The sequence below is a fragment of the Thalassophryne amazonica genome, chromosome 5 (assembly GCF_902500255.1).
Source record: "Thalassophryne amazonica chromosome 5, fThaAma1.1, whole genome shotgun sequence".
Classification (NCBI taxonomy): Eukaryota; Metazoa; Chordata; class Actinopteri; order Batrachoidiformes; family Batrachoididae; genus Thalassophryne; species Thalassophryne amazonica.
In genome coordinates this window covers 65,259,784-65,281,575 of record NC_047107.1, presented here as the reverse complement: position 1 = coordinate 65,281,575, position 21,792 = coordinate 65,259,784, and the positions used below count along the sequence as shown (strand labels likewise).

The window sequence follows — 21,792 nt, the reverse complement described above, 5'->3', positions numbered from 1 at the left end:
ATCTTGTTCTGACTTATGGTATGGAAATTGAAGACTTAACAGTATTCTCTGAAAACTCCCTTCTGTCTGATCATTTCTTAATAACATTTACATTTACTTTGATGGACTACCCAGCAGTGGGGAATAAGTTTCATTACACTAGAAGTCTTTCAGAAAGCGCTGTAACTAGGTTTAAGGATATGATTCCTTCTTTATGTTCTCTAATGCCATATACCAACACAGTGCAGAGTAGCTACCTAAACTCTGTAAGTGAGATAGAGTATCTCGTCAGTAGTTTTACATCCTCATTGAAGACAACTTTGGATGCTGTAGCTCCTCTGAAAAAGAGAGCTTTAAATCAGAAGTGCCTGACTCCGTGGTATAACTCACAAACTCGCAGCTTAAAGCAGATAACCCGTAAGTTGGAGAGGAAATGGCGTCTCACTAATTTAGAAGATCTTCACTTAGCCTGGAAAAAGAGTCTGTTGCTCTATAAAAAAGCCCTCCGTAAAGCTAGGACATCTTTCTACTCATCACTAATTGAAGAAAATAAGAACAACCCCAGGTTTCTTTTCAGCACTGTAGCCAGGCTGACAAAGAGTCAGAGCTCTATTGAGCTGAGTATTCCATTAACTTTAACTAGTAATGACTTCATGACTTTCTTTGCTAACAAAATTTTAACTATTAGAGAAAAAATTACTCATAACCATCCCAAAGACGTATCGTTATCTTTGGCTGCTTTCAGTGATGCCGGTATTTGGTTAGACTCTTTCTCTCAGATTGTTCTGTCTGAGTTATTTTCATTAGTTACTTCATCCAAACCATCAACATGTCTATTAGACCCCATTCCTACCAGGCTGCTCAAGGAAGCCCTACCATTATTTAATGCTTCGATCTTAAATATGATCAGTCTATCTTTATTAGTTGGCTATGTACCACAGGCTTTTAAGGTGGCAGTAATTAAACCATTACTTAAAAAGCCATCACTTGACCCAGCTATCTTAGCTAATTATAGGCCAATCTCCAACCTTCCTTTTCTCTCAAAAATTCTTGAAAGGGTAGTTGTAAAACAGCTAACTGATCATCTGCAGAGGAATGGTCTATTTGAAGAGTTTCAGTCAGGTTTTAGAATTCATCATAGTACAGAAACAGCATTAGTGAAGGTTACAAATGATCTTCTTATGGCCTCAGACAGTGGACTCATCTCTGTGCTTGTTCTGTTAGACCTCAGTGCTGCTTTTGATACTGTTGACCATAAAATTTTATTACAGAGATTAGAGCATGCCATAGGTATTAAAGGCACTGCGCTGCGGTGGTTTGAATCATATTTATCTAATAGATTACAATTTGTTCATGTAAATGGGGAATCTTCTTCACAGACTAAGGTTAATTATGGAGTTCCACAAGGTTCTGTGCTAGGACCAATTTTATTCACTTTATACATGCTTCCCTTAGGCAGTATTATTAGACGGCATTGCTTAAATTTTCATTGTTATGCAGATGATACCCAGCTTTATCTATCCATGAAGCCAGAGGACACACACAATTAGCTAAACTGCAGGATTGTCTTACAGACATAAAGACATGGATGACCTCTAATTTCCTGCTTTTAAACTCAGATAAAACTGAAGTTATTGTACTTGACCCCACAAATCTTAGAAACATGGTGTCTAACCAGATCCTTACTCTACTTTTAAGATTAGGCTTAAAACTTTCCTTTTTGCTAAAGCTTATAGTTAGGGCTGGATCAGGTGACCCTGAACTCAAGCATGATTGGTGTAATCGCACGTCATTCAAATCCATATAGTTAAAAAAAAAAAATTAAAGGGTCGGTTTATTATCTAATAGACCTCGTATTGACATTTAGGTTGCAATTTCAATATAGTAGACAGACAGACAGACAGACAGACAGACAGACAGACAGACAGACAGACAGACAGACAGACAGACAGACAGACAGACAGACAGATAGATAGATAGATAGATAGATAGATAGATAGATAGATAGATAGATAGATAGATAGATAGATAGATAGATAGATAGATAGATAGATAGATAGATAGATAGATAGATTTGCCAGTGTAACATCACAGGCAGTCTACCACCTACTGCATGGTTAGTGGATTCTGAAGTGATGATAGATTCGGAGCAGGTGTGTGTGTGTGTGTGTGTGTGTGTGTGTGTGTGTGTGTGTGTGTGTGTGTGTGTGTGTGTGTGTGTGTGTGAGAGAGAGAGAGAGAGCACCTAATGCAACGCTGCTGAACGGGACTGAGTTTCTGGCATGTTTACATAAAAAAAACTGTAACAACATTTAGAAACCCAGGGAATATATTCACCAGAGTTTTAGGCACAATATACAAGGAGTTTAATGCTGTTGTCTGTGTGCAGCAGCTAAAGTGCATTCTGATCAGAGTGTCTCAATGCATTTCTCCTGTCATAAAACTTTACCCATAATGCACTGCAACATGAGCGGTCCAAGCACCAAAACCTTCAAAATTAGTGCATTACTTTAAAACTAAAACATATAGCTGATATTTTCACTTTATAAAATGTCAGACATGACATTCATTTAAATAACCTGTCTGGAGTTTGTTTGGTTAAAATTTTAGCCATAAGTTAAAACTGTATGCCTGTTAATGACTTGGGTGATATCCCGGCAAGTCACTATGGTGTAAAGAGAAATTATCTTTTTTAGTCTCTTCTCTTTGCTAGAAAATATTTAACAGATAGAGACTAAAATCTTTGATTTTAGACTTCACAAATGTTTTTAACTGTTAAGTTTTATTCGCTATGCCTGCAAAACTATGTTAGCAGTTTAAAAATTATGAGACCTAAATTTATTGGAAGCTAATTGATCTGCTGATGGTTTTCAAAGTTATCTGAAAAGCTAGTCTGATAATGAAAACATTAGCTTTGATAATTAGTGGATTAGCGGAACTGTGCCCACCACTGCCTATATGATATATTGAAAGTGCTGATCCAAACAACCAATGATTTATAAAGGAAAATCATGGAAATCATCAGGGGTATACACAAAAAAACATTTTCTGCATACACAAAAGACCTCTCTCAAATATTGTTCACAAATCTGTCTAAATCTGTGTTAGTGTGCATTTCTCCTTTGCCGAGATAATCCATCTCGCCTCACAGGTGTGGCATATCAAGATGCTGATTAGACGCCATGATCATTGCACAGGAGTGCCTTAGGCTCAAGTCCACACAATCCGGCATAAAGGATTTTGTATGAATGTAGCACAAGCAGACCCAACGTCTTTCCCTCGCTGCCTTTCTAAACATCCAGTATGTCAAGTCAAGTCAGGAAGCATGCCCTGGTGCGGCACGTTGCCAATTCCAAAACACCATGGAACCGCAATGGCAACTACCCAGGCAGACAACATTTCAATCCCCACAGCTCTAAAATGACTATCCCCAGACAGGTGAAATTTGAGAGTCCTATTTCCTTTCTCCACTCACTGGGATCCTCAACACTAAGGTAACTATATGCTAGATCATGCACAGAGAAATGTGCCACATGGACAAAATGTTGAAGCTGATGCTTCCTCACAATGCAAGAGATACTCTTCATCCTAGTCTCCCTCAGTAATCGCTTGTTTGACACAAAGTCATTCCAGAAGTATCCAAGGAGGAGACCTGGTACCAAAACTTGGTTCGATTCCCACCTGTGGCCTTTCTGTGTGGAGTTTGCATGTTCCCCCCCGTGTTTGCGTGGGTTTCCTCCCACATTTAAAGACATGCAGATTAGGTGAATTGGAACCTTTATAATTGTCCAGGTCTCCCTTGCAAAAGAGATCTCGATCTGAATGGGACTAACCTGGTTTAATAAAGGTTAAATTAAATTAAAAAGGCTGATGACCCACAATCATGACTGTCACTGCTTTCACACATAAGGTGCACTTACACGAGCATGCCTTTGCTTCACGCAACAGCACAAACTGTGTCGTGATGATCCCACCTGCTGTGTTCACAGCTGGACGTCGTTCTTTGTTCTACTGGCTGCCATGCGCTCTGCACTGGATGCTGCGTATATAAAATAATTAGTTCGTGGTAGATTAATCATTTTTTTCTGCAAATTGGCCGTTGATAATGGCTCTAATCACTTCCTGAATCACAGAGGACGCTGCAGCCGGCACTGTTCTCGCATGTTCGCACACTTAAAAAAGTGAAACACGGTGCACTTCATTCAAAGTACTTATTTACATTGGTCTAATGGAAAATTGTGGTTTCCAGTTTAAATCTGCTGGAATCATCACTTTACAAAATCCTAAATATACATTGTGAGAAACTAAAAAAAATTAGTTGTAACAAATTACAATTTTTTTTAAGTTGATCCAAAGTAGCATTTTTTTCAGTGCATGTGCGCGCCTAACAAGCTGCAGAAAGCATTTTGAGCCGTCTGAAAAGGTAGTTATTTGTCTTGTTTACATCATCATGGCTTGATAAAACAGTTGCTTGTTTTTCCTTCTTGTGTGCAGCTGTTAAAGTATGTTTATAACAGATTTAACTTCTTGTTTTAATCCTTCAGACGAGCTGCGCTCTGATGCAATCTGCGCAAACGGCGCCAGCTGCAGCCTCCTCTGTGATTCAGGAAGTGAATAGAGCTGTTTTCAACAGCCAATTTGCAAAAAAAAAAGATTAATTCACCACGAAATAATTATTTTATAAACGCAACGTCCAGCGCAGAGAGCGCGAGGCAGCTGGTAGAACAAAGTATGGCGTCCAGCTGTGAACACAGCGGATGGGATCGTCAGGACACAGTTCGTGCTGTTGCGTGAAGCAAAGGCATGCTCATGTCAGGGCACCTTTAGTCTTGATCCAGGACAGCCACAAAGCTAAGCGCTCCAATACCTCACTCAGCTTCTCAAGTGCTGCAATCAGAGTATCCAGTGATTTTGCAAAGATCACAGCATCGTCCGCTGTCTCTCTAAACATATGTCTGGTTTTAAAATGAGCTTGTTTGTCAGCTTCTTTCAATTCCAAAGCCCGGGTCTGGTGGCTACCAAGACCACCACTGCTTGTCTACAAATGAAAATGGACATCTTCGGATCTTTGATCCGAAGATGTCCATTTTCAGAAAAAAGGGACACCTACCTTTTTGATTAAAATATTTGTCAACAAAATGAAACAATTTTACTGAAAGAGGATTAGATTTTCTAATCCTTTGTTATCACAACATTGGTAATGGGGGTAGGCTGAAAAGTTCTAAGGCTCACCAAGAAGGAGAAATGCCATTTTCAATAAAACTTCAATAAACTTCAATAAAGAGTTGAACTTAATGCATGCGCATTAAGTTCAACTCTTCTGATGACTAACTGTGTTATTTTCTTCCAGGTTGTGAGCTAGTTTGTGGTTCATAGCCTAGTTTGAAAGTTCGTGGTAGAGGGAAACGGCAAAAATGGACAAAATCTGGCATCGCGGTGTGATTAAGTACCTGCATAAGAAGGGGTTAAAGCCCAAGGACATTCATGCGGATATGGTTGCTACATTAGGGGATGAAGCTCCCTCCATATCTACAGTGCAGAAGTGGGCAGCTGAATTTAAGAGGGGCAGAGAGAGCCTTGAAGACGACCCAAGGTCTGGGCGGCCTGCAACAGCCACAACCCAGAAAAACATTGACTTTGTTCATGAAATGGTGATGGACGACAGACGACTGATGATTAATCAGCTAGCAGATGCTGTGGGAATATCCCGTGAGAGAATTGAACACATTCTGCATGAAGAACTTGGAATGTCAAAGGTGTCAGCTCGGTGGGTGCCACGTCTTCTGACGCCTGATCAAAAACGCACCAGGCTAGTCATGTCGAAGGCAAACTTGACGCAGTTTGAAGAGGATCCAGCCAATTACATGGAACGTTTTCTTACCCAGGATGAGTGTTGGGTTCACCACTTTGAACCAGAGACAAAAAACAATCAATGCAGTGGAAACACCCAAGGTCACCACCTCCAAAGAAGGCCGAGGTCGTTTCGTCTGCGGAGAAGGTCATGGTTTCAGTTTTCTGGGATGCCAAGGGCATTGTGTTTGTGGACTATCTTGAAAAGGGACAAACCATAAATGGACAGTACTATTCTAACCTACTGAGACAGTTACGCAAGGTTATCAAAAAGAAGCGACCAGGAAAGCTGACGAAAGGGGTGCTGTTCCATCAAGACAATGCCCCAGCTCACAAGTCAACAGTGGCCATGGCCACTATCCACGAGTGTGGATTCGAACTGGTAGATCACCCACCATACTCCCCTGACTTGGCACCCTTGGACTTTCATCTGTTCCCAAACCTGAAAAAAAACTTGGCTGGGAAGCACTATCGGAGCAATGATGAGGTGATGGCTGCCGTTGAGGACTATTCTGACTCTCAAGATGAAAGCTTCTATGCCAAGGGAATTGAAGCACTCAAGCACTGCTGGAAGAAGTGTGTGGAGTTACAGGGAGACTATGTAGAAAAATAACCCTGAATTTGTTCAATTCGACAACTGCATCATAGTCAGCCTTAGAACTTTTCAGCCTACCCTCGTAACATGATAGTAAAATAATACAACAAAAAAAAAAAACAACAACTGTATTTTATTGTTAATAGCAGGGTAAACTGTGTAACCAGCCAAACATGGACAGTAGAAAGGAAGCCACTTTCATTCATGAAGCACATGATACCCTTAATTTACTCCAAATTTTAATTACTTCCCTGAGGTCTTTGCTACATACAAATAAACTTATTTTTTAAATCCAATTTTAATCCACCTTTAACCTCTTAAACCTTAGAGTCCCCAAATTTAGGGACTTGCCCTGTTTTGGAACATTTGAACACTCATAACTAACAAATGCTGACACCAACATACACTTATTATACATCAAAATGTCAGGCGAAGTCTCCTCTACAAAAGTAGCCACTTCAGTCACATATCAACTAACCACAGCTGAAACACCAAGCAAATAAAGCTATAAACTGGAATTCATTTTTTTGGGAAAAAAAACCCTCATTTACTCCTACCAAGTATTATTTACTTTCAGTTTTTATGCATCCACAACATCCCCTAGGACCTGTCTTTTAGCTGATCCAAACTTTTGCATTTTTGACCTTGTACAAGCTGAGAAATAAATCATAATGTATGGGTATGTGATTTTGGTGAAATAGGCTTAAGGGGTTAAGCCTTGTTACTAAATTGAACTACATTAAACTCGTCCTGGACTCATTTCCACATCAAGCCAAATATTTTCACCGATGTGATTGGTGATGCAACAAATGTTGAACTCGTATGTATTCTGTGCACTGCACGTGTCTGCATTCTGTTCAGTGCATTGTGTTGTATGCAGTAATTATGATGAGACTAATGACAAACCTCCAGTGTGACTTTACAGTAAAGGTTTTTGAATTTGAATATCAAAGAGCAAACTCAATAACTTGCCTGTAGGTGCTCTTCTGCTATAAGCCCAAACCTCACAACGCTCTTTTGATCTGCTTTACTGTGACACAAAATCCTGACAGCCACAAATTCTGAAGCCCAAACTGGCCGAGTTACCATGCCAACTGATGCCAATACCAGCTGAGAGAAATTTAAGATGGACAGAAGGAGGAGAAAGAGGAAAATTAGATGAGTGAGTGGTGACAGCTTCCACGGAAACAGCAAAACAAATGAGTGGCATGGATGGAGAAAGTAGGATGTAGATTAAAATAAAGTGGAAAAATAGTGAAAGTGGGAAAAAGATTGTTACAATCACTGAACACAGATTATGATTGCTGACGTTTTAACTTGAACAATGAACTTTCATACAATTGCTGGTAGCTGACCTTGATCCTAACATAGATCCTGTTTGCTCATCTTTGTTCTTGACCCTTATTACTAGTCACTGACCTTAGATCCCGATGACTGAACTCTGTTCATGAACATTTATCTTTGATCCGATCCCTAACTTTGATCCTAATGGCCTTCCTCTGAACTTACACATTCAACAAAGGTCTTGATTGCTGACCTCTAAGCCACACAATGATCTTTGAACTAATCACTACACTTTGATCCTGAGAGCTGACCTTTGCTTGTGATTGATGTTGTTTGATCTGCAACGTGATCTGGATTCACACCACAATTTAAGTGTTTCTTTCTTGGCCCATGCCCCACTCTTCCACAGACTTTCATAAACATCTGTGAATTAATGTTTGCATAATCCTTTAAATAAGCTCACATTTACTTTTCCCTTCATATTCTGTGTTTTGATTCACTCTGTCACTCTTTGTGTCAGGTTATTTCTTTTTTCCTCATTTCTAAAACTGTCATTTTGGACAGTCGGCTCAGATACTAGCCAGACCCTCTGTGCAAGACGTGATTATACAGCATAAGAAGGTGCAACATTCATATGTGGACACAACACTCACATGCGCACACAAACACCAGGGCTTTCCCCTGTTGCGTAAATGTCAACAGATCCATTTACAGTGAAGAAAATAAGTATTTGAACACCCTGCGATTTAGCAAGTTCTCCCACTTAGAAATCATGCAGGGGTCTGAAATTTTCATCTTAGGTGCATGTCCACTGTGAGAGACATAATCTAAAAAAAAAAAAAAAAAAAAATCCGGAAATCACAATGAATGATTTTTAAATAATTTATTTGTATGTAACTGCTGCAAATAAGTATTTGAACACCTGTTAATACCAAATATTAACACATTAATGTTAATATTTGGTACAGTAGCCTTTGTTTGCAATTACAGAGGTCAAACATTTCCTGTAGTTCCTGACCAAGTTTTTACACACTGCAACAGGGATTTTGGTCCACTCCTCCATACAGATCTTCTCTAGATCTTTCAGGTTTGGAGTTTCAGCTCCCTCCAAAGATTTTCTATTGAGTTCAGGTCTGGAGACTGGCCAGGCCACTCCAGGACCTTAAAATGCTTCTTACGGAGCCCCTCCTTAGTTGCCCTGGCTGTGTGTTTGGGGTCATTGTCATGCTGGAAGACCCAGCCATGACCCATCTTCAATGCGCTTACTGACAGAAGGAGGTTGTCTGCCAAAATCTCACAATACGAGGTATCTTATAAAACTAACCGGCAGTTTTATAAAAAAAAAAAACTATATGGATTTGATTGACATGCGATTACACCAATCATGCTTGAACCCTCGTGCGCATGCGTGAGTTTTTTCACGCGTGTCGGTGACGTCATTTCTCTGTGGGCAGGCCTTGAGTGAGATGTGGTCCCGCCCTCTCGGCTGAATTCCTTTGTTTCACACGCTGCTCCAGACGGCGCGTGTTGCTTTATCAAAATTTTTTCTGGATCTGTGAGGAATATCCGAGTGGATACTATTCGAGAAATTAAGCTGGTTTTCGGTGAAAAGTTTAACGGCTGATGAGAGATTATGGGGTGTTTCTGTCGCTGTAAGGACTTCCCATGGACCGGAACGTCCTGCAGTGCTTCCAGGCGCCGTCGTCGGCCTGTTTCGACCTGAAAACATCCTAATTTAAGGCTTAATTCACCCAGGACGTTGTGAGAGAACAGAGAAGATTCAGAAGAGGCCGGCATGAGGACTTTATGCGGACATTCCACTGTTTAAGGACATTTTTTAATGAAAGACGCGCAAATTCGCCGAGTCGTTTCCGTGACGACGCAGTGAATCTGTGTGCATCGCGACAGGAAAAACACCTCCGTGTTGAAAACCATTTGTAAAATTCAGGCGGCTTTTGATGGCTTTTAACAAGTGAGTAACTGAGAAATTGTTTAACAGCTTGGGCATGTTCCAACTTGCCCGTTAAGGTTTCCAATGGAGGTGTTTTTCCTGTCGCGACCCCCCGCGGTCGGGTCCGGCCCAACATGCGACTCTGCCCGCACGTTCTTTCATTACAAAATGTCCGTTAACAATGGAATGTCCAAATAAACTCCTCATGCCGACTTCTTCTGAAAGTTCTCTGTTCTCTGACAACCTACTGGGTTAACAGAGCCTGAAATGTGGAAGTTTTCAACTTGAAACGGCGAGACACTGCCGCCTCGAAGCGCAGATCGCCGTCAGGCGCCGTGGGCCGTCCTTAAAGCGACAGTTACAGACCAAAATCTCTCATCAGCCGTTAAAATTTTTACCGAAAACCTGCTGAATTTATCGAATGGTGTCCACTCAGTTGTGATTTACAGTTTTGAAAAAATTTTGATCAAACAAAGCAGCAGTCTGAGCCATTCCTAAACAATGAAAAAAATCGACGAGAGGGTGGGCGACTCCTCACTCAAAGACTGCCCACAGGCGAATGACGTAACCGACAGGCGTGAAAAAACTCTCGCATGCCCACGAGGGTTCAAGCATGTCTTATGTAATTACACGTGATTCAAATCCATATGGTTTTTGAAAAAAATAATAAGGTCGGATACTTTTCTAATAGACCTCGTACATGACCCCATCCATCCTCCTTTCAATATGATGTAGTTGTCCTGTCCCCTTTGCAGAAGAGCACTGCCAGAGTATGATGTTTCCACCCCATGCTTCACGGTTGGGATGGTTTTCTTGGGGTTGTTCTCATCCTTTAAACATGGTAAATGGAGTTCATTCCAAAAAGCTCTATTTTGGTCTCATCTGACCACATGACCTTCTCCCATGCCTCCTCTGGATCATCCAGATGGTCACTGGTGAACTTCAAACGGGCCTGGACATGTGCTGGCTTGAGCAGGGGGACCTTGCTGCCTGGCAGGATTTTAAACCATGACAGCATCATGTGTTACTAATGTAATCTTTGTGACTGTGGTCCCAGCTCTTTTCAGGTCAGTGACCAGGTCCTCCTGTGTAGTTCTGAGCTTTCTCAGAATCATCCTTACCCCACAAAGTGAGATCTTACATGGAATCCCAGACCGAGGGAGATTGACAGTCATCTTGTTTCTTCCACTTTCTAATAAATAATCATAACAGTTGTTGTCTTCTAGCAAGCTGCTTGCCTGTTGTCCTGTAGTCCATCCCAGCCTTGTGCAGGCTATGGTGGACAGGTTGGAGTGTGATTGATTGAGTGTGTGAACAGGTGTCTTTTAGGCAACTCCAGATGCACTTGGAGAATGAGGCATGGTTGGCTTTGAACTCTGGCTCTTCTATTTGGCAGGCAACTGCACTACCTACTTGCAATACCACGCTGTCCTGACCTAAATAGGCTACAAAAGTGAACATAATATAGGCTTATGTAAATTACCGTATAATATGTTTGTTTTCTTGGAGCATGTGCATGCTGCAAGCATGTTCACTGACACATGCATACCCATTCTTATGCACCCAAACTCACTCAAGAGGTCTGAACATGGGTTAATTCTGGGCTAAGTGCTCTCTACATAAAAACGTCAACTGGAGCACTGATTGAAAGGTGAAATATGTTTAAAGTGACACAGCAGTGGAAAGAGGACAAGGCCTCGAAACATGACATGTTTTTCAGGCATGTACTTAAAGGGCCAGCCAGTAAAACAAATCATAAATGTGCTTTTCTTTAGTTACCGAAATATCAAAAGGGTAATCCAATAAAACAAATCATAAATGTGCTTTTCTTTAGTTACCGAAATATCAAAACCTACACTGTGGCTGATGGGTTTGAATGTATTTCTGTATCAGTTTTTTGGTCTTTGTCTTACTGTGCTGTAGAGTATTTAGGTGTTGTCCTGTGTCAGATCCATCAATGCGTCCACCTTGATCCACCAGCCGTATAAAAACATCCCGTGCCGTGTGATTGGCTATACGTAGATGCAAGCTGCGCCGTGTCGTTATCTTCACCTGGCACCTCAAAGCCGCTGTCACCACTACTGATGATGCCAGGTCCTCTCTGTCCTGCATACAGTGAAACACTTCGAGAGGCCCAACATTTCTGTCCTCCTCAATACCCTGGGCCTCTGATCTCTCTGGGTTCAGGTCCATCTTGATTCTTTCGTCCTTGTCTCGGTTCGTACAGCTCTGAGTGTCACCTACACTTGTGAGAACTTCACTAACTTTCACCTCCAAACTGCTCTGCATGAGGCCTCTTGCACCATCACTGCTGTTTCTTTGCTCAAGAACCTCCATTGTTTAGTTTGACGGCAGACCCCAGACTCAGCTGTCTGCAACAACACCCATACATCCTGACCAAATGGACTGCCAACTGGACTGTGGGCCTGGAATGGGCATGAACAGACACATGCTCAAAAGACACACAATGACAGACATACACCAGGCACATTCTCTCTCTCTGATACGAAGCCATGTTGGGACGTCCTGTGAACGTCAGTGACATTAACAAAGAGTGGAGGGGCATTAGAGGAGGATCAGGCCCAAAGCTTCAGGATCTATATATAACCAGGTGGTCCCAGGACAAGAAGAGCAGTTAATCTGCCATTCATTACAGGCAGATCTGGGAGAAAGATATTTTATTTTCCTCTCTCAATGACTTTCTTTCTTACTTACATTTATTATATTTTTGTAATTTACTTTTACTGCTTTACTCAATGAGAGGTCTTTTGGCTTCAAGCTGCAGTACACCTGGAACATATCAATCATTCAAGAACCCCCCCCCCCCCCCACCTCCCCAAACCAAGCTAAACTGTGGGCACAGACGACCAGAACTGGGGAATTATAGACCCAGCTTTGAAATAAATTGTACTTTGCTTGAATTAAACATTACATGTCTGGCCACATTTGCCTACATTTGCTTATTATTTATAAGCAAATGCTCCTTAATTCTAATTCTCACTCACTCACTCATCTTCAACCGCTTATCCGGGATCGGGTCGCGGGGGCAGCAGCTGTAGCAGGGTACCCCAGACTTCCCTTTCCCGGACCACAATGACCACCTCTGACTGGGGGAACCCAAGGCGTTCCCAGGCCAGTGTGGAGATAAAACCTCTCCACCTAATTCCTGGGTTTTCCAAGGGAGTCCCCAGACGTGCCTGGAATACCTCCCTAGAGAGGCGCCCAGGGGGCATCCTTACCAGATGCCCGAACCACCTCAGCTATCTCTTTTCAACATGAAGGAGCAGCGGGTCTACTCTGAGTTCCCCACGGGTGCCCGAGCTTCTCACCCTATCTCTAAGGGAGACTTCAGCCACCCTCCTGAGGAAGCCCGTTTCAGCCACTTGTACCTGTGATCTAGGTCTTTCGGTCATGACCCAAGCCTCGTGACCATAGGTGAGAGTAGGAACAAAGATTGACCAGTAGATCAAGAGCTTTGCCTTTTGGCTCAGCTCCTTTTCGTCACAACAGTACGGTAGAGCGAATCCAATACCGCCCTTGCTGCACTGATTCTCCAGCCAATTCCGCACTCCATTGTCCCCTCACTCATGAACAAGACCCCGAGCTACTTGAACTCCTTCACTTGGGGAAGGAGAGTGGTTCCAGACCCAAGGCTGCGCATGGAGGTGAGGCCCACCAGCTCTAACTGGTAGCACTTCACCTCCTGCACAAGCTTTAGCTCTTTCCCCCACAGTGAGGTGATGTTCCACGCCCCCACAGCTAGCCTGTACCGCCCTGGTCACATCCATCGAGGCCCTCAACTTTCATTGCCACCCGTAGCACACCACACCCGATCTCAGGGGTTCCCCGTGTGGGTGGAGATGGAATGTCCACGTTGCCTTTTCAGACTGTGCCCGACTGGGATCCGTTGCAAGCCTGGCCACCAGGCACTCGCTGATGAGCCATCCGTCCGGGCCTGGTCCCAGACAGGGTCCACGGGCTTCCTCTGGGCTCGGTCATGTTTCCTCTTCCTCGTTTTTCATGGTGTCATTGTGAACCATTCTTAGTCTGGCCCCTCGCCTGAGACCAATTTGCCATGGAAGACCCTACCAGGAGCACGAAGGCTACAGACAACACAGCTCTCAGGTTCACAGCGGCACACAAACCTCTCCACGATGATTAGGTGATGGTCCTGGAGAGGTAATCCTCATTCTTTTGATTCTAATTATAAGATTAAAGCAAGACTTACAGACAGCCTCCAGAAGAGGCTCAAAACATGAGTGATCAGATTAAATCAAAGATCAGTGATCACAGATAAGTGATCAGAAACAAAGGTGAGCAATTAGGATCAAACATTTGCAATGCAGAGAAGAAGGTTCCCTGTTCAAGACCACCCCTGCCTGTTTTCCATGTAATGTGGAGTTGCATCAGGAAGGGCATTCGGCATAAAACTTCAAATCAACATGAAGATCCATTTCAGATCTGCTGTGGTGACTTTGAGAGAAAAAACAAAGTCAGCAACATAAACAGAGGACTGTTTGACCTTGATGGAGGGAAGCACTCTGAGTGCCCTGCTAGACAATAAGCTAGTACGCTAGTAAGTTGTTGTTGTTATTATGATTACTATTATTATTATTATTATTATTATTATTATATTTAGAGCAACAATTAAGTCAAACATTTCTGATGGTGTTAAATGGAGCAATTTTAGAAGCTTGCTTATTTTGAGCTTGTTTTCTGAGATCTGGTAACACTGCTCATTGCATCATTCCCTTTGTCACGTTTGTTGTGTTACGTGATGGTAAGAGCACAAAATATGACATTCAGATGTGGGTTGTGATTCTTGCAAGATGCCCATCCGTGACAGTCTGTGCCACATTAAGACTGTGTGTGTGGATTCTGGTAGATAAGGAGGAGAGAAGCACTTACAACAGAACAAGGTCATCACTGACCTTGGGTCAGCTTCCTGTTTCCTCTCTAGTGGCTGAGATTAGTGCTCTGAAAATAGACAGCAATGCTAGAAGAACAACCTGAGGACACTTTATCCCCAAGTCCTTGCAGGAGGCTCCATAAGTTGTCATTTGAGCGTGAAAGTGTGTTCAGTTGTTGAAATCTCACCTCATCTCAGATTTGTGCTCTGTGTAAAGTATGGTTTTAATACCCTCAGAACAGAGAGTGGGTCTGTTTTAAAATATGTAAACATTAAATTCACTAATTATTAACAATTCTAACAATCATAATTGAAATATATTAAAACTTAAGATTAAACAATCTGAGTTTTTTTTACACATTTATCTATCATTCTTTCATCAAAACAAACAAACAAACAAAAACAAAACACTTGCACATCACTTACAAAGTGAAAACATAAAGTGCAATCAAATATATAAGTCTGACACAACCCGAACCTTCACAAATACGCAACACCAATATAACAACTATAAGCCATCCAAAATTATAATTAAAATAAATAAATAATAATAATAATAAAAGCACACTCCCATGATAGTCATTTCAATCAGGTCCAATATCATTTCAACCAAGCCTAATATTTTTTCAAAGATCTAAGATAAAAAAAATACATGGTTGCCACACTTTTAGAAACCCATCAGCCATTCCTCTAAGACTAAACCTGATTTTTTTTTTTCCAAGTTAAAATAAAATGAGATCTTTTAACCATAAAGAAATAGATGGGGGACGTGGAGCTTTTCCAGGATAATATTCTATGTTGTGCTAGCAATGACCTAAAGGCAATTACATCCATCTGCACATTAGTAAGGGACAGGGTGGGGACTCCAGGAACTCCAAGAACAGTGATCAGCAAACAAGGCTCCAGCCTGATACCAAGAACATGAGATATAACATCAAAATACAAAACCCAATATGACTGAAGCTTGGGGAAAAGAAAAACATATGCCTTAAATCACAGGGAGAGCAGCTATATCTGTCACACAGATCAGAAACACTGGGATTCATTTTGGAAAATTTGGACTTTAATAAGTGCAGCCTGTGTACAGCCTTGCACAAGATGATGATGTACAAATTATATCAACAGCCTTATCCCAGAAACCAAGATCCACACCCAATTCTTGTTCCCAATTACAGATAGTTTTATTGACTGGATGATTGTCCACTGAAAAAAACAAATTATATATTTGCAATATAAGAGCTTTCTTATGGGGCACAAGTTCAACGAGGTCCTCCCAAGGATGTTTAGGGGGCTGAGAGGAGAACTCTGGAAAAATAGTACAACCCCAATTCCAATGAAGTTCGGACGTTGTGTGAAATGTAAATAAAAACAGAATACAGTGATTTCCAAATCCTCTTCAACCTATATTCAATTGAATACACCACAAAGACAAGATATTTAATGTTCAAACTGATAAACTTTATTGTTTTTGTGTAAATATTTGCTTATTTTGAAATGGATGCCTGCAACACGTTTCAAACAAGTTGGGACAGTGGTATGTTTACCACTGTGTTACATCACCTTTCCTTATAACAAAACTCAATAAGCATTTGGGGACTGAGGACATTAATTGTTGAAGCTTTGTAGGTGGAATTTTTCCCATTCTTGCTTGATGTACGACTTCAGTTGTTCAGCAGTGCAGGGTCTCCATTGTTGTATTTTGGGCTTCATAATGCACCACACATTTTCAATGGGCGACAGGTCTGGACTGCAGGCAGCCCAGTCTAGTACCCGCACGCTGTTGTAACACATGCAGAATGTGGTTTGGCATTGTCTTGCTGAAATAAGCAGGGACGTCCCTGATGATGATTATTAATGATTATTTTTCAAATGTAGGGTCAAGTCTGGTGGGAAATAAACCAATAATAGAAGATAAATTATGTACATTGGTAAATACGGTCAATAGTATTTTCCTGGACAATGTGGAAAAAGATGAAATAAGAAATATTGTAAAAAACTGTGTAAGCAAAAGATCAACTGACCATGAAGGTTTAGACATGGTGACTGTAAAAAGTATAATAGAAATTGTTATTGAACCATTTACTTATATTTGTAATTTGTCTCTGTCAACTGGGGTTTTTCCAGATGAAATGAAAATTGCTAAGGTAGTCCCATTATATAAAAATGGAGACAAACATAATTTTTCTAATTACAGGCCAGTATCATTGCTTCCACAGTTTTCTAAAATTATGGAAAAAGTTTTTGTAACAAGATTGGATAAATTTATTGAGAAACATCATATTTTAAATAATGCTCAGTAAGGATTCAGAACAAAACATTCGACAGCTATGGCAATTATGGAACTAATAGAGAAAATATTGACCTGAAAAAGGCTTTTGATGTTATAGACCACTCAAGATTGCTCCACAAGTTACAACAATATGGAATAAGAGGTGTTGCACATCAGTGGGTAAAAAGCTACTTAGAAAATAGAAAACAGTTTGTTCAGATAAATAATACCAAATCAGAATTGTGTAACATTATTTATGGAGTACCACAAGGATCGGTACTTGGACCCAAACTGTTTATTTTGTATATCAATGATTTTGTGAATGTATCCAATGTGCTTGGCAGCATTTTATTTGCTGATGATACAACGCTGTTTTACTCTGGATCAGATATACAGGAAGTAGCACAAGTGATAAATACAGAGTTGGAAAAAGTTAAACATTGGTTTGATATAAACAGATTGTCACTAAATATTAATAAGACAAATTTCATATTGTTTAATGATAGAGCGAAAAAAAAAATATGTGTCATTACAAATAGATGGAATGGATATACAAAGGGTAAAAGAAATGAAATTTTTAGGAGTCATGATTGATGAAGATCTTACATGGAAGTCACACATAAATTACATAAAAGGAAAAATAGCGAAAGCCATTGCTGTTTTGCATAAAGTAAAATATTCATTAAATAGTTATGGTTTATTAACATTGTACAATTCATTGATTGTCCCATATTTAACCTACTGTGTAGAAATCTGGGGATCAACATATACAACCTATATACAACCTTTATTTATTTTGCAGAAAAGAGCTTTAAAAGTGATTAGTAACAGTGGTTTTAGAGATCCATCTAATCCATTGTTTATTAAGTATAGGGTACTTAAATTTCATGATTTAGTCGATTTGAAAATATTACAAATGATGTACCAAGTTAATAAAAATACTTTACCAACAAACATTCAAAATATGTTTGAAAAAAGAGTAAGTAGTTATAAATTGAAAGGAATAGAAGTCTTTAAAAAACCAAGATTTAGAACCAAAGTAAAGGAAAGGAGTATTGCAGTAAATGGTGTCAAATTATGGAACAATCTTAATAAAGAAATTAAAGAATTAAGGTCGCTTAAATTATTTAAAAAACATATTAAATTAGATGTATTAAGTAAGTATGAAACTATGAAGTAAGTCAGTGGGCTGCAAGAAAGTAAAAAAAAAAAGAAAAAGTAAACTTAATAATGTTTGGAGTGTCTTAAGTTTAAATGTAACCTATCAGTGATGTAATCTATTAATTAATGGTCATAATTATGAAATGGGTCAGTGGTATGTGACAAGTTAAAGAAATGCAATCTGTTAAATAATGTTGACTATGATGCTGTATATTGAAAGACTGTATTGTTAAAAGGGGCAGAAATCATAAGACTTGTTCTTCTTTCTGCTCCTTTTCATTCTGGTATTGTGGTGCTTTTGTTTTTTGCTTTTCTGTTTTTCTTTTAAATGAATGAAATAAAAAAAAAAAAAAAAAAAAAAAAAGACGTTGCTTGGATGGCAGCATGTGTTGCTCCAAAACCTGGATGTACCTTTCAGCATTGATGGTGCCATCACAGATGTGTAAGTTGTCCATGCCATGGGCACTAACACACCCCCATACCATCACAGATGCTAGCTTCGGAGGACACGACATCCATGACTTCCAAAAACAATTTGAAATGTGGACTCATCAGACCACAGCACACTTTTCCACTTTGCGTCTGTCCATTTCAAATGAGCTCGGACCCTGAGAAGGTGGTGGCGTTTCTGGATGTTGTTTATGTATGGCTTTTGTTTTGCATGGTAGAGTTTTAACTTGCGCTTATAGATGTAGCGACGAACTGTGTTAACTGACAATGGTTTTCTGAAATGTTCCTAAGTCCACATGGTAAGATCCTTTACACAACGATGTAGGTTTTTAATGCAGTGCCGCCTGAGGGATTGAAAGTCACGGGCATTCAATGTTGGTTGTCGGCCTTACCGCTTACATGTAGAAAGTTCTCCAGATTCTCTGAATTTTCTGATTATATTATGGACTGTAGATGATGGAATCCCTAAATTCCTTGCAATTGAATGTTGAGAAACATTGTTCTTAAACTGTTGGACTTTTTTTCATGCAGTTGTTCACAAAGTGGTGATCCTCGCCCCATCTTTGCTTGTGAATGGCTGAGCCTTTTGGGGATGCTCATTTTATACCCAATCATGACACTCATCTGTTTCCAATTAACCTGTTCACCTGTGGAAAGTTCCAAACAGGTGTTCTTTGAGGATTCATCAACTTTCCCAGTATTGTGTTGCCCCTGTCTCAGCTTTTTTGAAATGTGTTGCAGGCATCCATTTCAAAATGAGCAAATATTTGCACAAAACAAAAAAGTCTATCACTTTGAACATTAAATATCTTGTCTTTGTGGTGTATTCAATTGAATATGGGTTGAAGAGGATTTGGTGCATATTTTCAAAGCTGGTGTGAAAAGAGTGGCATAAAATGATTTAAAAACAGATTTTCATTTGGGTCATATGTCAAAGTATCTGATTTTTTATTTGGACAACTTGGCAAGTGGTAGCATGATGCATGAGTTGGTGGGCCAGTAAGCGAGTAGCTTTATCACAATATTCATAATCGTTACCACGAGACTGTAGTAACAACTGCTCAGCTTACCTTATCGAGATCAAGTTGTACTCAAGTTGCAAATTAAGACAATGCTTACAAACCTCGGGAAGGTTTCTGGGCATACCGATGGTCAAGTTAAAAAATTTCTGTCGTAATTTCTGTCGTTACATGTTTTTGTCTAGTTCTCCTGGACCTGGACAGGTGAGACAAATAAGAAATAATATGGCCTCCAAGATAAGCCTTCAGAATTTCGAGAAATAATATGTTCAAGATGGCATCAGATTTATTAGTAATTAAAAAGTTATCAATAGAACATGAAATGTACTCACAGAAAGTAGAATGAATGAGAAGCAAGGGGTTTAACCTCCAAGGAGGTCAAGATATGTGGTAAGGGGACAAGGCAATACCAAGGGCCAAAGGTGCATGATCTGAGATGACAACTGGAAGGTATTTGGAATTATGAATTTTTGAAATAAAAATAAAAATAAAAAAAACTATACGAGAATATGTGTGATGAACATGCGAGAAAGAAAAACTTCTCTGGTTTGTGGATTATGAGCTCTCCAAGGATCAATGTATCTGTTTTGAGGCATGATGTCTGAAAATGATTTGGACATATCAAAGGGGGTTTTATGCTAGAAGCAGATCTATGAAGTACATGGTCAATAACGCAATTTAGATCACCACCAAAAATTAGAAGGTGTGTATTTAAATTCACCAGAACAAGATTGTGCAGGATAGTCCCTACAATCATTAAATACACTCAACAAAAATATAAACGCAACACTTTTGGTTTTGCTCCCATTTTGTATGAGATGAACTCAAAGATCTAAAACTTTTTCCACATACACAATATCACCATTTCCCTCAAATATTGTTCACAAACCAGTCTAAATCTGTGATAGTGAGCACTTCTCCTTTGCTGAGATAATCCATCCCACCTCACAGGTGTACCATACCAAGATGCTGATTAGACACCATGATTAGTGCACAGGTGTGCCTTAGACTGTCCACAATAAAAGGCCACTCTGAAAGGTGCAGTTTTGTTTTATTGGGGGGGATACCAGTCAGTATCTGGTGTGACCACCATTTGCCTCATGCAGTGCAACACATCTCCTTCGCATAGAGTTGATCAGGTTGTCAATTGTGGCCTGTGGAATGTTGGTCCACTCCTCTTCAATGGCTGTGCAAAGTTGCTGGATATTGGCAGGAACTGGTACACACTGTCGTATACGTCGGTCCAGAGCATCCCAAACATGCTCAATGGGTGACATGTCCGGTAAGTATGCCGGCCATGCAAGAACTGGGACATTTTCAGCTTCCAAGAATTGTGTACAGATCCTTGCAACATGGGGCCGTGCATTATCCTGCTGCAACATGAGGTGATGTTCTTGGATGTATGGCACAACAATGGGCCTCAGGATCTCGTCACGGTATCTCTGTGCATTCAAAATGCCATCAATAAAATGCACCTGTGATCTTCATCCATAACAGACGCCTGCCCATACCATAACCCCACCACCACCATGGGCCACTCGATCCACAACATTAACATCAGAAAACCGCTCACCCACACGACGCCACACACGCTGTCTGCCATCTGCCCTGAACAGTGTGAACCGGGATTCATCCGTGAAGAGAACACCTCTCCAACGTGCCAAACGCCAGCGAATGTGAGCATTTGCCCACTCAAGTCGGTTACGACGACAAACTGGAGTCAGGTCGAGACCCCGATGAGGACGACGAGCATGCAGATGAGCTTCCCTGAGACGGTTTCTGAGAGTTTGTGCAGAAATTCTTTGGTTATGCAAACCGATTGTTTCAGCAGCTGTCCGAGTGGCTGGTCTCAGACGATCTTGGAGGTGAACAAGCTGGATGTGGAGGTCCTGGGCTGGTGTGGTTACACGTGGTCTGCGGTTGTGAGGCTGGTTGGATGTACTGCCAAATTCTCTGAAACACCTTTGGAGACGGCTTATGGTAGAGAAATGAACATTCAATACATGAGCAACAGCTCTGGTTGACATTCCTGCTGTCAGCATGCCAATTGCACGCTCCCTCAAATCTTGCGACATCTGTGGCATTGTGCTGTGTGATAAAACTGCACCTTTCAGAGTGGCCTTTTATTGTGGGCAGTCTAAGGCACACCTGTGCACTAATCATGGTGTCTAATCAGCATCTTGATATGGCACACCTGTGAGGTGGGATGGATTATCTCAGCAAAGGAGAAGTGCTCACTATCACAGATTTAGACTGGTTTGTGAACAATATTTGAGGGAAATGGTGATATTGTGTATGTGGAAAAAGTTTTAGATCTTTGAGTTC

The 21,792-nt window shown here is 40.6% G+C and overlaps 1 protein-coding gene and 1 long non-coding RNA gene across 5 annotated transcripts in view; one reads left to right on the top strand and one right to left on the bottom strand.

The window, feature by feature from the left end:
* frmd3 (FERM domain containing 3) overlaps nucleotides 1–21,792 on the bottom strand; it is a 246,935-nt gene that overhangs the window by 2,458 nt on the left and 222,685 nt on the right. The gene's annotated exons all lie outside the window — the stretch shown is intronic.
* The window catches only part of LOC117510661, a 27,937-nt gene extending 6,145 nt beyond the window's left edge, over nucleotides 1–21,792 (top strand). Inside the window, exons 2-3 of the long non-coding RNA XR_004560784.1 lie at nucleotides 3,216–3,221; nucleotides 21,775–21,792. This is a non-coding gene — a long non-coding RNA (uncharacterized LOC117510661). The remainder of the gene's footprint in view (nucleotides 1–3,215; nucleotides 3,222–21,774) is intronic.